Here is a 19,212-nt window from a genome sequence, read left to right as displayed (position 1 = left end):
ACATAATAATTAAAATGGCAAAGATCAAAGACAAGGACAAAGTATTACAGGCAGCCAGAGAGAAAAAAAGGTTACCTACAAAGGAAAACCCATCAGGCTATCATCAGACTTCTCAACAGAAACCCTACAGGCCAGAAGAGAATGGCATGATATACTTAATGCAATGAAACAGAAGGGCCTCAAACCAAGACTACTGTATCCAGCACGAATATCATTTAAATATGAAGGAGGGATTAAACAATTCCCAGACAAGCAAAAGTTGAGGGAATTTGCCTCCCACAAACCACCTCTACAGGGCATCCTACAGGGACTGCTCTAGATGGGAGCACTCCTAAAAAGAGCACAGAACAGAACACCCAACTTATGAAGAAGGGAGGAGGAGGAATAAGAAGGGAGAGAAATAAAGAATCATCAGACTGTGTTTATAATAGCTCAACAAGCGAGTTAAGTTAGACAGTAAGACAGTAAAGAAGCTAACCCTAAACCTTTGGTAACCACAAACTTAAAGCCTGAAATGGCAATAAATTCATACCTTTCAATAATCACCCTAAATGTAAATGTACTGAATGCACCAATCAAAAGACACAGAGTAATAGATTGGATAAAAAAGCAAGATCCATCCATATGCTGCTTACAAGAGACTCACCTCAAACCCAAAGACGTGCACAGACTTAAAGTCAAGGGATGGAAAAAGATATTTCAAGCAAACAACAGAGAGAAGAAAGCAGGTGTTGCAATTCTGGTATCAGACAAAACAGACTTCAAAATAAAGAAAGTAACAAAAGACAAAGAAGGACATTACATAATGATAAAGAGCTCAGTACATCAAGAGGATATAACAATTATAAATATATATGCACACAATACAGGAGCACCGACATACCTGAAACAAATATTAACAGAACTAAAGGAGGAAATAGAATGCAATGCATTCATTCTAGGAGACTTCAACACACCACTCACTCCAAAGGACAGATCCACCAGGCAGAAAATAAGTAAGGACACAGAGGCACTGAACAACACACTAGAACAGATGGACCTAATAGACATCTACAGAACTCTACATCCAAAAGCAACAGGATACACGTTCTTCTCAAGTGCACATGGAACATTCTCCAGAATAGACCACATACTAGGACACAAAAAGAGCCTCAGTAAATTCCAAAAGATTGAAACCCTACCAACCAACTTTTCAGACCACAAAGGCATTAAACTAGAAATAAACTGTTCAAAGAAAGCAAAAAGGCTCACAAACACATGGAGGCTGAACAACACGCTCCTAAATAATCAATGGATCAATGACCAAATCAAAATGGAGATCCAGCAATATATGGAAACAAATGACAACAACAACACTAAGCCCCAACCTCTGTGGGACACAGCAAAAGCAGTCTTAAGAGGAAAGTATATAGCAATCCAAGCATATTTAAAAAAGGAAGAGCAATCCCAAATGAACGGTCTAATGTCACAATTATCGAAATTGGAAAAAGAAGAACAAATGAGGCCTAAGGTCAGCAGAAGGAGGGACATAATAAAGATCAGAGAAGAAATAAATAAAATTGAGAAGAATAAAACAATAGCAAAAATCAATGAAACCAAGAGCTGGTTCTTCGAGAAAATAAACAAAATAGATAAGCCTCTAGCCAGACTTATTAAGAGGAAAAGAGAGTCAACACAAATCAACAGTATCAGAAATGAGAAAGGAAAAATCACGATGGACCCCGCAGAAATACAAAGAATTATTAGAGACTACTATGAAAACCTATATGCTAACAAGCTGGGAAACCTAGGAGAAATGGACAACTTCCTAGAAAAAATACAACCTTCCAAGACTGACCCAAAAAGAAACAGAAAATCTAAACAGACCAATTACCAGCAACGAAATTGAAGCGGTAATCAAAAAACTACCAAAGAACAAAACCCCTGGGCCAGATGGATTTACCTCGGAATTTTATCAGACATACAGGGAAGACATAATACCCATTCTCCTTAAAGTTTTCCAAGAAATAGAAGAGGAGGGGATACTCCCAAACTCATTCTATGAAGCTAACATCACCCTAATACCAAAACCAGGCAAAGACACCACCAAAAAAGAAAACTACAGACCAATATCCCTGATGAACATAGACGCAAAAATACTCAACAAAATTTTAGCAGACCGAATTCAAAAATACATCAAAACCATCGTACACCATGACCAAGTGGGATTCATCCCAGGGATGCAAGGATGGCAAAACATTCGAAAGTCCATCAATATCATCCACCACATCAACAAAAAGAAAGACAAAAACCACATGATCATCTCCATAGATGCTGAAAAAGCATTAGACAAAGTTCAACATCCATTCATGATAAAAACTCTCAGCAAAATGGGAATACAGGGCAAGTACCTCAACATAATAAAGGCCATCTATGAAAAACCCACAGCCAACATTATATTGAACAGCGAGAAGCTGAAAGCATTTCCGCTGAGATCGGGAACTAGACAGGGATGCCCACTCTCCCCACTGTTATTTAACATAGTACTGGAGGTCCTAGCCACGGCAATCAGACAAAACAAAAAAATACAAGGAATCCAGATTGGTAAAGAAGAAGTTAAACTGTCACTATTTGCAGATGACATGATACTGTACATAAAAAACCCTAAAGACTCCACCCCAGAACTACTAGAACTGATATCGGAATACAGCAAAGTTGCAGGATACAAAATCAACACACAGAAATCTGTGGCTTTCCTATATACCAACAATGAACCAACAGAAAGAGAAATCAGGAAAACAACTCCATTCACAATTGCATCAAAAAAAATAAAATACCTAGGAATAAATCTAACCAAAGAAGTGAAAGACTTATATTCTGAAAACTACAAGTCACTCTTAAGAGAAATTAAAGGGGACACTAACAGATGGAAACGCATCCCATGCTCATGGCTAGGAAGAATTAATATCGTCAAAATGGCCATCCTGCCCAAAGCAATATACAGATTTGATGCAATCCCTAAGAAACTACCAGCAACATTCTTCAATGAACTGGAACAAATAATTCAAAAATTCATATGGAACCACCAAAGACCCCGAATAGCCAAAGCAATCCTGAGAAAGAAGAATAAAGTAGGGGGGATCTCACTCCCCAACTTCAAGCTCTATTATAAAGCCATAGTAATCAAGACAGTTTGGTACTGGCACAAGAACAGAGCCACAGACCAATGGAACAGACTAGAGAATCCAGACATTAACCCAGACATATATGGTCAATTAATATTTGATAAAGGAGCCATGGACATACAATGGGGAAATGACAGTCTCTTCAACAGATGGTGCTGGCAAAACTGGACAGCTACATGTAGGAGAATGAAACTGGACCATTGTCTAACCCCATATACAAAAGTAAACTCAAAATGGATCAAAGACCTGAATGTAAGTCACGAAACCATTAAACTCTTGGAAGAAAACATAGGCAAAAACCACTTAGACATAAACATGAGTGACCTCTTCTTGAACATATCTCCCCGGGCAAGGAAAACAACAGCAAAAATGAACAAGTGGGACTATATTAAGCTGAAAAGCTTCTGTACAGCAAAAGACACCATCAATAGAACAAAAAGGATCCCTACAGTATGGGAGAATATACTTGAAAATGACACATTCGATAAAGGCTTGATGTACAGAATATATAAAGAGCTCACACACCTCAACAAACAAAAAACAAATAACCCAATTAAAAAATGGGCAGAGGAACTGAACAGACGGTTCTCCAAAAAAGAAATACAGATGGCCAACAGACACATGAAAAGATGCTTCACATCGCTAATTATCAGAGAAATGCAAATTAAAACTACAATGAGGTATCACCTCACACCAGTAAGGATGGCTGCCATCCAAAAGACAAACAACAACAAATGTTGGCGAGGCTGTGGAGAAAGGGGAACCCTCCTACACTGCTGGTGGGAATGTAAACTTGTTCAACCATTGTGGAAAGCAGTATGGAGGTACATCAAAATGCTCAAAACAGACATACCATTTGACCCAGGAATTGCACTCCTAGGAATTTACCCTAAGAATGCAGCAATCAAGTATGAGAAAGACCAATGTACCCCTATGTTTATCGCAGCACTATTTACAATAGCCAATAATTGGAAGCAACCTAAATGTCCATTGATAGATGAATGGATAAAGAAGATGTGGTACATATACACAATGGAATACTAATCAGCCATAAGAAAAGGGCAAATCCAACCATTTGCAGCAACATGGATGGAGCTGGAGGGTACTTTGCTCAGTGAAACAAGCCAAGCAGAGAAAGAGAAATACCAAATGATTTCACTCATCTGTGGAATATAAGAACAAAGGAAAAACTGAAGGAACAAAACAGCAACAGAATCACAGAACTCAAGAATGGACTAACAGGTACCAAAGGGAAAGGGACTGGGGAGGATGGATGGGTAGGGAGGGATAAGGGGGGGCAGAAAAAGAGGGGTATTAAGATTAGCATCCATAGCGGGGTGGGAGAAAGGGGAGGGCTGTACAACACAGAGAAGACAAGTAGTGATTCTACAACAGTTTGCTATGCTGATGGACAGTGACTGTAAAGGAGTATATAGGGGGGACCTGGTATAGGGGAGAGCCTAGTAAACAAAGTATTCGTCATGTAAGTGTAGATTAATGATTAAACAAAACAAAACAAAACAAAAAGCAGTTCCTATGTGGTGACCTCCAATGAGTTCTACACAATGATATAAAGTGCATATAAAAGTGTAGGCAAAGGGTCTGTTTGTGTTTATACAGAGGATCAAAGCCTAATTTGGCTACCCCGAAAATGAACTAAGATATGATATGAAAAAGAACTTCCAACATCAGCACTCTCGGGAAGACTCATGACAGAAGATGATCAGCAAAAAAAAAACTCCAACAAAGATCCACGCACTGCTACAGCTGTAGATGCACTCATCCCACCAGTTCCTGGACTTGCCATGGGAATGATGAAGGAGATATCTAAGCTGGCCTGTGCATACAGTAAAACAACAAATTGGACTGGATCTATACTGTCGTAACTCAACCAAGAATTAGGAGACGTGCAAATTGTAGCACTCCAAAATCTTACAACCACAGACTATTTATTGTTAAAAGAACATATGGGATATGAACAGTCCCCAGGAATGGGTTGTTCTAATTCATCTGAATTCTCTCAGACTGTTTAAGTTCAGTTGGATAATATCCACCATATCATAGATAAGTTTTCACAAATGCCTAAGGTGCCTAACTGGTTTTCTTGGTTTCACTGGAGATGGCTGGTAATTACAGGTATGCTTTGGTTAGGTAACTATATTCCTATTATGTTAATGTGTGTGCACAATTTAATTAGTAGTTTAAAACCTATCCATGCTGAAGTTACTCTACAAGAAGTTATGTCAAAGAAATAATCAATCTTCCCAGGTTTTCTTCTGCCTGCTACTTCTATAGCTTTTCTTCTTCCTACCTAATCACAACCTTTAAATAGAACTCGTGCCACATGTCGAATTTACCGAGTATCATAATTCTTCCAAGTGGTAAAGACACCTCAAGACAAATGCTGGGCATAGAAGCCACAGGGCATAAATATGCAAAGATGTAAAAAGCTAACCTTTTCAAACAATAAGGCTTCTCTCTCACTTACCAACTTCACATTTCCCTGTATGGCCCTGGAAGATGACTGGTTAGCCAGAGACGGGTAAGATTCCTCAAGGGAGGAACAACCTAAGACAGGCACAGTCTCAGGGGGCCATCTGGTGAGAAAATGGGGAGCAGCAGAGGTGAGGCTTAGAACCTCCCCCCTCATGTTCTGAGAGAAATCTTGTGCATACATGGATGTTTATTGCCCTTGTCTAGCTCGGATTAACACATAGTCTACAGGCACACACCTGATCATCTACATTTGCTCTCTTACAACACTAAACTCTGTTTTCTACCTTTATCTCATATCTACCTACCACTTCAGCATTTTATTAAAAATAATAATAATAGAGAAATGTGGTATCCACATATAAATCAAGTTTAAAAATCAAATGAATATTCATATTTGAACTGTTTATAGTTCATAATGCATGAACAAAACCGAAAGCTTCTGTGATGACTGCCCTTGCACTGTTCACCATGTAACTTATTGACTATGTAAGAATTTGTACTCCATGTAAGAATTTGTCCGTTATGCATCAGAAGATTGGAGACTGATGAAAATTAGGCTTGGGGTGGACTAATGATTGTGCATTGAGTATTGACCCCCCTATACAGAAATTTATTGTTGTTAACAACCATTTGATCAATAAATATGAGAGATGCCCTCACAAAAAAAAACCAAAAAAAAAAAATATATATATATATATATATATATATATATATATATATATATAAACACACTTCCAATTGTAAAATAAATAAGTAACCGGGATGTAATGGATAGCATAAGGAATATAGTCAAAATATTGTAACAACTTCTTGGTATGGTGATAGCTGGTACCTAGAATTATCATGTATATAAATGTTGAATCACTGTGTTGTACACCTGAAACTAATGTAATGTAATACTGTTGTCAACTACCCTTCAATAAAAAAAAAAAAAAAAAAAAAAAATTTGTTCTGCCCCTTCCTCTCTCTATGTGTATGTTGGAATATTCAATGACATCCCCCAGGTCTGAGGCTGTGTTCATGTTTTCTTCATTCTTTTTTCTCTCTGTTCCTCCGTTCTGTTCCTTGAACTAATTTCAATTCACTGATTCTTTCTTCTTCCAGCTCAAATTTCCTTTTGGATCCCACTAGTGAAATTTTCATTTCAGATGAAATTACTTCCCAACTCCAGAATTTCTTTAGTTCTTTTTTATAAGCTATTCTCTATTGATAATCTCTACTTGGTGAGATTGTTTTCATACTTCCTTTTAGTTCTTTAGACATGATTTCCTTTAGTTCTTGCAACAAATTTCAAATATCTACTTAAATCTGTCTAGTAAGTGTAACATCTGTGTTTCGATAATAGGAGCAAATTTCAATGATTGCTTTTTACCCTGTGCAGGAAACATACTTCCTTGTTTGTCTGCATGTCCCTTAATTTTTTGTTGAAAACTGGACATTTTGAATAATGTGGCAACTTTGAAAATCCTATCTCCCTCTTCCCTACATTTTTCTGTTTTTATTATCTGTTTTAAAATCTATGTTTTTTGTTGTATGAAGCCATGGAAGTATAATCTGTTTAATGGTCAGATAATGATTGGACAATGATTTCCTTAAATCCCTGGAACCAATAAGTCTCCCAGTCTTTGCTAAGGGGCTGTGTATGTTGGTGCAAACTTTCCATATTCAGCCAGGCAGTTTATCACTCTGCCTTGACCTTCACTTCCTTGAAGTTAAGGTCAGCCAGAGGTGGGTGTGAAGGAATTTCTCAAATTTTTCCTGAGCATGTGCACAGACCTAAGTGTAAACAATCCCTTCACATGTATGTGGCCATCTAGATTTCCAGGAGGTACTGGAACTTTTCAAAGCTCCTTAGGGTAATCCACTTCTCCCACATTTCCTTTCAAGTTTTCTGGTCACCTTGTGGTTTGCCCTAGCCATTATTGCTATCTTAGGCAGCCAAGATATTAAACAGTTGCAGATGAATATCTTTGATAAGCACCTGCAGGGAAGAAGCTATTTGCATTGGGAAACTTGAGTCTGGTGAAATAAAGACAAGCCATGTGAGTGGAGCTTTGGAGAAACTCCAATTCTATGCTGCTGCCTCCAGTGGCTGCTAAGCTTCTGGTTTTCCTGTGATTGTGGGATTGTTGGGGTATCATGGAGCTGAGAAGAGGGGTATGGAAATTGGCCAAGTTCAAATGCTGCAAAGGTCATTTAGCTCTTACTGAGATTCAGCTGTTTTTCTTGAATAAATGCTCCCCAGATTGTTTTAAAACTAGTTAATTTCCAGAGTTCTAAAAATGTTGATTTGACCTCCTTTGCCAGTGTTTGTTACTCTGACAGAGGAGAGAATTTTAGGTGATCTTTAGTTCAGAAGTTCCATCGACATCACTGATTCATTGAATGATATTTGATGTAGAATTGTACTTGGATAACACTAGGTGATTATAGTGGCATGATTAAAAAGTACACTGTTGGATTTTTGAAGGCTACATTTTATTTGGGATTTTTGTACCCAGATGTGTTAAGTACAATTATATCATGCTTTTTTATTTTTTGTCATCTGATTTTGGAATCCTGATTATATTTATCCTGAATGATATCCAAACTAAGCAACATTCAGAATGACAATGAATGTTCACTGATTAATCATATTGGGGCATCAGCTCATCAGAATGCAAATAAGTATTAAATTTTATAGGTGAAAATTGGTTAGTTATTACTTCTCCATATAAATTCAGCTGGGCAACATTTTCTATTTTCTTGCCAAGGATGTGGAATAATGCAACTCTCAGTTTCACTATTGGTAGAAATATAATTAGTACTATTGATTTAAAAAGCAAATTGACAATATCTATTTGAAGTGATGATATGTAACTATAACCCAGAAATTTTACTTTTAGATATTTGTCCTGGAGCCGCTATTATTCATGGATGTAAGATGATGTGTTTAAAGATGCTTACACAAGCATTATTTGAAATGGAGAAAATAGGAGACTGGGTAAATGAACAAGTAAAAACAAAAGAACTGGTAGTACACGTTTCAACAAGGATAAGTAACAGAAACAAGGGTTAAGAAACCAAGTTATAGAATGACTCATATTCTATGATAACATACATTTAAATTTTATATAACATATATATATAAATATATGTATAAATATATATATGTATGCATATGTAGGATTAGTTATATAAATCTGGGATGAGAAGAATGCATAGCACCTTTACTGAGGAGATGGGAGGGGATGGGATTTCAGACACATCAATTGGACTACAACTATATTTAATATTTGGTTTTCTAAAAAAATAACCTAAAGAAAATATGGTATAATGTTAATATCTATTACATCTTGGTTTGGGCACATAGGTTTTCATTATATTAGTCTAATTTCCCACATGTTTGAAATGTTTTAGAAGAAAAATATTTTTAAACATCTTAGCAGGGTAGAACAATGTGCTGACAATAACAAGATAAAATTCAGGAGAGATGAATAAAAAAAAATCCTAACCTCAAATCAAATAAAAACCCCACCAATTGCATGTGTACACAGTAGGGGGGCATGTGGGTTAAAAGATTTTGTTTAAATATCTATTATTTGATTTGACTATGATTTCATGTGTCAATACTACTGAGGCCTGCTGAACAGTATGAGTGAAATATCTAAAACAGAAAAATGATAGTACTATTAGACTTTGCTTCAGTCAAAACTTATATTGCTCAGTTTTATAGAAACTGGAAGCTGTTTAGAGGACATGACCAGAATGGTGAGTTGTGCCACGTGAAGCGCCGTGTGTGGCCAATGCTTGAGGGAGAGAAGACAAAGTTCAGGATGGGCACGATACCCATCATCGCTTAGCGCTGTAGCCAGAGGGAAGGACAAGAACCAGGAACCAATGAATTGTTAGGAGATGGTTACAAATGTTTTCTTTTGCCTCAACATAAAGAGCTTTCCAATGGGACTGGCCAAATATGGCATGGTCTTCCCCAGAAAGAGGCAAAATTGTTTAACTCAAGTGTACCTGATGATTTGGTTGTGAACTGTTGGCCATTGGCTAGACTAGAACAGTGATTCCAGAATTCCGGGCCTCATGGACTAATTAATTTCAAATGAAAAACTGGAAACGAGTTTCTAACCTATTATGTTGCTGCAGAATGGTGCTTATTCTCACCATTATTTTAACTCCAAAATAAATGAAGTAAATAACCTCAGAATATTATTTTTCCTTCTCAAGAAAAGAATGTTGACCACTTTGCACAGATATTTTAAAAAATTAGAACATTTTAATATATCTTGTTTTTTGTTATATGGTAAATAAGCATTTTCTTGATTAAATATATCACTTCATAATATATGATTATGTGTATGAATTCCTGAAGTAGATTCAAATTCCAAGCTATTCTTGAAATTTATTTTTGTTTATGCTCATTGTCAAACACACTGCTTGGCCTAGAGATGGAAGCAAATTCCAATGTCATTTTACTTAATTTAGACTATTCCAGGTAGGCTGGGAAAAGCCAAAGAACAAAGGCCCCTGCAGGTCAGGATCTGAGAGGCAGGCCTGTTGGAAGACAGGAGCAGGGCTGTGGGCTCCAAGTAATTGCCTACAAGGAGGATTTCTCAGCTCAGAAATAGTGGGAGAAGCCCCACCAAATGGCTGCTTAAAATGAGGACCTCCAAGGTAAAAAATCAATGAAATGACCATGCTTCCTCACAAATTGGGCTGAACCAGGGCATATTGCTCTATACCAACATACTTGATATTTTGGGCCATAATGCCATCCTGTCAGGGGCTGGCCATACACTGTCAGATGTTTTGCTTAATTCCAGGCTTCTACTCATTAGATGCCAGTAGCAGTTCCCCACCTGCAGTTGTGACCATCAGAAATGGCCCTGGACATGCCAAATGTTCCATGCCAAATTGGGGCAAATTGCTCCTAGTTGAGATCCACTTGTTTAGATCCTTAGACTCTTTCTAGCCTGGAGCGGTTAGGATCAGTCTTCCTGAACTGCTCAAATAAAAGAGAGTTTCTAATAGGATGGCTCACTTTTTTTTTTTTTTATCACCTTTAAGCACAAATGAGTATCAGGAAGGGGGATGAGGGTGGGCAGTTTTACAGGCTCTCTCCTGTTTGGTCAGGGATCTTTCTTGTTTGGGACATGGATAAAAATATCTGGGAACAAGTTTCAGCTGCACTTGAGTTTAGGGAAACTGGTAAACCTTTAAATACCATAGCTGCTCTCTGCAATCATCAGTCTTGATGAAGGCTATGGTTCTTTTATTATGCTGTTTCTTCTTTTTTTAAAAAATTACCTCAAACTATTTATAAAATATTTTTAAAGTTTTGTAGTCTGAGCATTATATTTCTATCATCCTTCAAAAGCCATCAAAAGTTAACTTCATAATTTGGGGCAATGTTCTAACACATACATACGGCTTCTTTTATTCTAGGTTTGGCTTTCTGCCTGGATCAAAAGTAAGAACTGATCTGTACTTGCCTCTGAGAAAGGGATTTGTGACTTCTCTTTTTGTTTTTCAGTGCTGTTTTATAGAAATCTGCAACCACCACTATTCAAACGCAAGTAGTCTCTTTTGTTAATCCTAATGGAAAATTAAAATTTGTACAGAGACTAAAACTATGCCTGCAAGACACCATTGGGACTTGTGAAAACAGCAAAAGGTATGAAGTATTATACCAATTAAATGAATATTTTCAGGGATTTGTTTATACAGAGTAAGACAAAATTTTAAAAAGCAGACAGAAATTGCATGATTTGCATGAAGATACTTATTAATTGGTGATGGAATTAGATCATATAAATTTCATACAGGCTAAGATCCATCCCTGTTTCTTATTAGAATTGTACATGGTATCTAGATCTTATGCTTTCCAGAATGTTGACTTTTTTTGTGTGCTCAGCAAACCATTTATTCTAACAGGAGAAAGAAATCTAAGGCACCGGTTATGGTAACTGAATGTTCACTGGTCCACTATGGAGAAGTAGCTCAAAGGAGGCTGAGTTAGTAGCCCAGCAGTTACAGGATCTCCTAAACCCATGGGTTGGAAATCATGAACTGCTTAGAAAAGTGGGATAATATGATAGAAGCAGAGTGGTGGTTTTTTTTGCTTATAGGTTTTGTCTTGTTTCAGATACAGATATTGCCAGAGGCAAAAATAAAAATAAGCAAACAATTGATAACCTTTAGTATTTACGACCTCCCCTGTGGTCTGATTACTGGGGTCATTTACCTGTTGGGGTGCCTGAGAATGAGGAGTGCCTTTTTAGGAATGTCAGTGTCACCACCTGAGTTTTGGGTTGACCAGAGCTCTACTATGTATTTTCTTACACCCTTTTCCTAGAAAAGTAAATGTTTATAATCTTATCTCTTGATTTTTGCTCATACTTTTCCATCCACATCTTGAATATGTATATTCAATAACTTGAATATGAATACATATTCAGGTCTCACTTTTTGTATTGCTTCCAGTTGTGAATTTACCAATATACCTTGTGCATATGTCCTTGTTATATTTTCTTATTCCTCTTCTTTTTCTAAGTTCTTTTCAGATGATGAACATTTAATGATCATTATTTATGCCTCTAATATATCTGTATTTCAGATGAATGCCCTTCTATAGGAATTTACTGTTGAGTCCAGGAAGGTTATTTCTGTGACATAGAAGTTGCCTTTTGCTAAATACGAAAGCTTTTTATTACATTCCTATAAATATATGCAAATTTCATTTTCATAATAACCATACTATTTTATGGTTTATTATATGCTTTTCATTATATTTTTTCTTAGATTCTTCTTACATGAGGATAGAAAACTTTTCTGCCCTCAAACCCCATGTCCCCTTTAGAGCAAATATTTCTTCAGTGTAGAGGTTACTGGTAGGCCCACCCAGTATCAGTGATACTAGTCCCAGGACTGCTTGAATATTGAGAGCTCAGTGGGAGCAACGCAGTAAGAGAAAGATTGATTGAAAGTAAAAAAGGAAGACAGGACAGTGTAGAGCAATGATCCTAATCAGTGTAGAACTATGTCTGCAAAAGTAAGATGGAAAGAAATGAATTCTTTTCATTGTGACACTGGGGGAGGTTCAAGGAAGTAAAAAGTATAAATGGAAAAAGCATACAACTAAGATAGTCAGGGCTTATTAGCATCTGATAAAGTTATAATAAAGACTTCTCTACAGAGTCAGCCCCTTGTACACTGATTGGCCCAACCTCACACCATAAGGAATGGTAAAAGAACAGATTGCCAACTTCTTATACAAACTACTTAATAATATTTTTTTTGTAGTATTAGTTTTATGTAAAATGTCCTTGTCTGTATTTCATATACTCCCAGGAGTGTTACAAAAATAGCCTATGGCAAATTAGTTGAAGTCTATGACATAATGTCCACAGAAATTCATCTAAGATGGCACTGACATGGGTCTCACGTGGAGAATTGCTCATTGATGGTTAGTCGTTCCAGGCTTCTGTATAACCTCTTTTACATGTACTTCTACAGCACCTGGACATGGTACCTGTTTTGTTTACCACTGAACAGTGCATAGCACATAGTAGGCATACAATAAATATTGTTGAAGAAAATTGGTATTCAGAGATCTTAAGTATCTCATTCCAGATTATACAGCTCAAACTAGCAAGCATCAAAACAAAAAGTCCAATCTAGGTCTCTCTGGCTCTAATGCAAGCCTCTCTTTTTTCTTATATTCATTCAAGCATAAGATAATGTAGTTACTACACCCTTTTTTACCATTCTTAGCAAGGCAAATTAAGGGGTATGTCAAATAATACAAAAAATCTAATAGGAGGCTTTTGTTACCTGATTTTTTTGTTGTTGTTGTTATCATTAATCTATAATTACATGAAGAACATTATGTTTACTAGGCTCTCCCCAACCCAAGTCCCCCCCACAAACCCCATTACAGTCACTGTCCATCAGCATAGTAAGATGTTGTACAATCACTACTTGTCTTCTCTGTGTTGCAAAGCCCTCCCCTTTCCCCCACCCCCCACATTATACATGCTAATCATAATACCCCCTTTCTTCTTCCCTGCCCTTATCCCTCCCTACCCTCCCATTCTCCCCAGTCACTTTCCCTTTGGTAACTGTTAGTCCATTCTTGGGTTCTGTGATTCGGCTGCTGTTATGTTCCTTCAGTTTTTCTTTTGTTCTTATACTCCACAGATGAGTGAAATCATTTGGTATTTGTCTTTCTCTGCTTGGCTTATTTCACTGAGCATAATGCCCTCTAGGTCCATCCATGTTGTTGCAAATGGTACGATTTGTTTTCTTCTTATGGCTGAGTAATATTCCATTGTGTATATGTACCACATCTTCTTTATCCATTCATCTACTGATGGACACTTAGGTTGCTTCCATTTCTTGGCTATTGTAAATAGTGCTGCGATAAACATAAGGGTGCATATGTCTTTTCCAAACTGGAGTGCTGCATCCTTAGGGTAAATTCCTAGAAGTGGAATTCCTGGGTCAAATAGTAAGTCTATTTTGAGCATTTTGAAGAACCTTCATATTGCTTTCCACAACGGTTGAACTAATTTACATTCCCACCAGCAGTGTAGGAGGGTTCCCCTTTCTCCGCAATCTCGCCAACATTTGTTGTTGTTTGTCTTTTGGATGGTAGCCATCCTTACTGGTGTGAGGTGATACCTCATTGTGGTTTTAATTTACATTTCTCTGATAACTAGCGATGTGGAGCATCTTTTCATGTGTCTGTTGGCCATCTGAATTTCTTCTTTGGAGAAGTGTCTGTTCAGCTCCTGTGCCCATTTTTTAACTGGATTATTTGCTTTTTGTCTGTTGAGGTGCGTGAGTTCTTTATATATTTTGGATGTCAAGCCTTTATCAGATCTGTCATTTACAAATATATTCTCCCATACTGTAGGGTACCTTTTTGTTCTATTGCTGGTGTCCTTTGCTGTACAGAAACTTTTCAGCTTGATATAGTCCCACTTGTTCATTTTTGCTTTTGTTTTCCTTGCCCGAGGAAATATATTCATGAAGAAGTCACTCATGTTTATGTCCAAGAGATTTATGCCTATGTTTTTTTCTAAGAGTTTTATGGTTTCATGACTTACATTCAGGTCTTTGATCCATTTTGAATTTACTTTTGTGTATGGGGTTAGACGGTGATCCAGTTTCATTCTCTTACATGTAGCTGTCCAGTTTTGCCAGCACCATCTGTTGAAGAGACTGTCATTTCCCCATTGTATGTCCATGGCTCCTTTATTGAATATTAATTGACCATATATATTTGGGTTAATGTCTGGAGTCTTTAATCTGTTCCACTGGTCTGTGGCTTTGTTCTTGTGCCAGTACCAAATTGTCTTGATTTGTATAGCTTTGTAGTAGAGCTTGAAGTTGGGGAGTGAGATTCCCACCACTTTATTCTACTTTCTCAGGATTGCTTTGGCTATTCGGGGTCTTTGGTGTTTCCATTTGAATTTTTGAACTATTTGTTCCAGTTCGTTGAAGAATGTTGTTGGTAATTTGATAGGGATTGCATCAAATCTGTATATTGCTTTGGGCAGGATGGCCATTTGACGATAATAATTCTTCCTAGCCAAGAGCATGGGATGAGTTTCCATTTGTTAGTGACCTCTTTAATTTCTCTTAAGAGTTTCTTGTAGTTTTCAGGGTATAGGTCTTTTACTTCTTTGGTTAGGTTTATTCCTAGGTATTTTATTCTTTTTGATGCAATTGTGAATGGAATTGTTTTCCTGATTTCTCTTTCTATTGGTTCATTGTTAGTGTACAGGAAAGCCACAGATTTCTGTGTGTTAATTTTGTATCCTGCAACTTTGCTGTATTCCGATATCAATTCTAGTAGTTTGGGGTGGAGTCTTTAGGGTTTTTTATGTACAATATCATGTCATCTGCAAATAGTGACAGTTTAACTTCTTCTTTACCAATCTGGATTCCTTGTATTTGTTTTGTCTAATTGCCGTGGCTAGGACCTCCAGTACTATGTTAAATAACAGTGGGGAGAGTGGGCATCCCTGTCTTGTTCCTGATCTCAGAGGAAAAGCTTTCAGCTTCTCGCTGTTCAGTATGATGTTGGCTGTGGGTTTATCATATATGGCCTTTATTATGTTGAGGTACTTGCCCTCTATACCCATTTTGCTGAGAGTTTTTATCATGTATCGATGTTGAATTTTGTCGAATGCTTTTTCAGCATCTATGGAGATGATCATGTGGTTTTTGTCTTTCTTTTTGTTTATGTGGTGGATGATGTTGATGGATTTTTGAATGTTGTACCATCCCTGGGATGAATCCCACTTGGTTGTGGTGTATGATCCTTTTGATATATTTTTTAATTCAGTTTGCTAATATTTTATTGAGTATTTTAGCATCTACGTTCATCAGAGATATTGGTCTGTAATTTTCTTTTTTGGTGGGGTTTTTGCCTGGTTTTGGTAATAGGGTGATGTTGGCTTCATAGAATGAGTTTGGGAGTATTTCCTCCTCTTCTGTTTTTTTGGAAAACTTTAAGAGAATGGGTATTATTTCTTCTCTGTATGTCTGATAAAATTCCGAGGTAAATCCATCTGGCCCAGGGGTTTTTTTCTTGGGTAGATTTTTGATTACTGCTTCAATTTCTTTTCTGGTAGTTGGTTTGTTTAGATTTTGTATTTCTTCCTTGGTCAGTCTTGGAAGGTTGTATTTTTCTAGGAAGTTCTCCATTTCTTCTAGGTTTTCCAGCTTCTTAGCATATAGGTTTTCATAGTAGTCTCTAATAATTCTTTGTATTTCTGTTGGGTCCGTCATGATGTTTCCTTTCTCATTTCTGATTCTGTTGATGTGTGTTGATTATCTTTTTCTCTTAATAAGTCTGGCTAGAGGCTTATCAATTTTGTTTATTTTATCAAAGAACCAGATCTTGGTTTCACTGATTTTTCCTATTGTTTTATTCTAGCATGTTGTTAAGCCTCCATGTGTTTGTGAGCCTTTTGCTTTCTTTGTACAATTTATTTCTAGTTTTATTCCTTTGTGGTCGGAAAAGTTGGTTGGTAGAATTTCAATCTTTGTGAATTTACTGAGGCTCTTTTTGTGGCCTTGTATGTGGTCTATTCTAGAGAATGTTCCGTGTGCACTTGAGAAGAATGTATATCCTGTTGCTTTTGGGTGTAGAGTTCTATAGATGTCTATTAGGTCCATCCGTTCTAGTGTGTTGTTCAGTTCCTCTGTGTCCTTACTTATTTTCTGTCTGGTGGATCTGTCCTTTGGAGTGAATGGTGTGTTGAAGTCTCCTAAAATGAATGCATTGCATTCTATTTCCTCCTTTAGTTGTGTTAGTATTTGTTTCACATATGCTGGTGCTCCTGTGTTGGGTGCATATATATTTATAATGGTTATATCCTCTTGTTGGACTGAGCCCTTTATCATTATGTAATGTCCTTCTTTATCTCTTGTTACTTTCTTTGTTTTGAAGTCTATTTTGTCTGATACTAGTACTGCAACACCTGCTTTTTTCTCCCTATTGTTTGCATGAAATATCTTTTTCCATCCCTTGACTTTTAATCTGTGCATGTCTGTGGGTTTGAGGTGAGTCTCTTGTAAGCAGCATATAGATGGTTCTTATTTTTTTATCCATTCAATGACTCTATGTCTTTTGTTTGGTGCATTCAGTCCATTTACATTTAGGGTGAGGATTGATAGGTATGTACTTATTGCCAATTCAGGCTTTAGATTCGTGGTTACCAAATGTTCCAGGTTACTTTCCTTACTATCTAAGAGTCTAACTTAACTCATTTAGTATGCTCTTACAAACACAATCTAAAGGTTCTTTTCTATTTCTCCTCCTTTTTCTTCCTCCTTCATTCTTTATATATTACTTATCAGATTCTATACTTTTTCTCTATACCTTGATTGGCTTTGGGGATAGTCAATTTAATTTTGCATTTGCCTGGCAATCAGCTGCTCCACCCTCCCTACCATGGTTTTACTACCTCTGGTGACAGCTATCCAACCCTCAGAACACTTCCATCTATAGCAGTCACTGTAAAATAGACTGCAGAGATGGTTTGTGGGAGGTAAGCTCTCTCAGCTTTTGCTTATCTGGAAATTGTTTAATCCCTCCTTCAAATTTAAATGACAATCTTGCCAGATAAAGTGATCTTGGTTCCAGGCCCTCCTGATTCATGGCATTAAATACATCATGCCACTCCCTTCTGGCCGGTAAGGTTTCTGCTGAGAAATCTGCTGTTAGTCTAATGGGCTTTGCTTTGTATGTGATCTTATTTCTGCCTCTGGCTGCTTTTAATAGTCTGTCCTTATCCTTGATCTTTCCCATTTTAATTACTATGTGTCTTGGTGTTGTCTTCCTTGGGTCCCTTGTGTTGGGAGATCTGTTGATCTCCATGGCCTGAGAGACTATCTCCTTCCCCAGATTGGGGAACTTTCCAGCAACTACCTCCTCAAAGACACTTTCTATCCCTTTCTCTCTCTCTTCTTCTTCTGGTTTCCCTATAATGCGAATATTGTTCCACTTGGATTGGTCACACAGTTCTCTCAATATTCTTTCATTTTTAGAGATCCCTTTTTCTCTCTGTGCCTCAGCTTCTTTGTATTCCTCTTCTCTAGTTTCTATTTCATTTATTGTCTCCTCCACCGTATCCAACCTGCTTTCAATACCCTCCTTCGTGTTCTTCAACGATTGGATCTCTGACCTGAATTCATTCCTGAGTTCTTAGATGTCTTTCCATACCTCCATTAGAATGTTGGTGATTTTTATTTTGAACTCCCTTTCAGGAAGAGTCACGAGGTCCATATCATTTAAATCTTTCTCCGGAGTTGTATTAACAATTTTACTGTGGACAAGGTTCCTTTAGCGTTTCATGTTTGTATATGGCGCCCTCTAGTGTCCAGAAGCTCTATTATGAAGCTTCTCAGCCCCTGAAGCAATGTCGGGGATCACAGGGGAGCATTACTCGTGACTGGGGGGAGGAAAGAGATGTTCCCCACCTCCTGGCTGTTGTGCCTGCCTCCACTGCCTGAGCCAGTGGGCTGGTCACACAGGTATGTTTTTGTCCCAGAGCAGCCAGATATGGATCCCTGCTTTCCACAAGCAGCCAGAATCCCAGTCTCCCCAGGAACTTTGCCTGTGTTAACTTTCCAACCCGGTAGTCATGCGAGTCTCAAGAAAGCACCATGAAATGTAGGTTTGTGCTCCCAGTGCAGATCTCCAGAGCTAGGTATTCAGCAGTCCCAGGCCTTCCACTCCCTCCCTGCTCTGTTTCTCTTCCTCCCACCGGTGAGCTGGGGTGGGGGAAGGGCTCGGTCCCGCGGAGCCACAGCTCTGGTACGTTACCCCGTTCGCTGAGGTCTGCTCTTTTCTCCTGGTGTGTGCAGTCCAACTCGTCCTCTTTCCTGTTGCCCTCTCAGGATTAGTTGTGCCAATTAAATTTTCTAATTGTATCATTTTAGGAGGAAGCCTCTGTCTCTCCTCTCATGCCACCATCTTTAATCCTCTCCCTGTTACCTGATTTTGACTATTATTCTATTTCAATTGTTGTCAATTCTACAATTC

The 19,212-nt window shown here is 37.7% G+C and overlaps 1 long non-coding RNA gene across 1 annotated transcript in view; it reads left to right on the top strand.

Moving 5' to 3' along the window:
* The first annotated feature begins 11,197 nt into the window (after window positions 1-11,197).
* LOC130683148 (uncharacterized) overlaps window positions 11,198-19,212 on the top strand; it is a 30,178-nt gene continuing 22,163 nt past the window's right edge. Inside the window, exon 1 of the long non-coding RNA XR_008996760.1 lies at window positions 11,198-11,325. This is a non-coding gene — a long non-coding RNA (uncharacterized LOC130683148). The remainder of the gene's footprint in view (window positions 11,326-19,212) is intronic.

Source organism: Manis pentadactyla, chromosome 3, assembly GCF_030020395.1.
Source record: "Manis pentadactyla isolate mManPen7 chromosome 3, mManPen7.hap1, whole genome shotgun sequence".
NCBI lineage: Eukaryota > Metazoa > Chordata > Mammalia > Pholidota > Manidae > Manis > Manis pentadactyla.
Note: the sequence above shows the minus strand (reverse complement) of the source record. Positions and strands in the feature narration are given on the sequence as shown.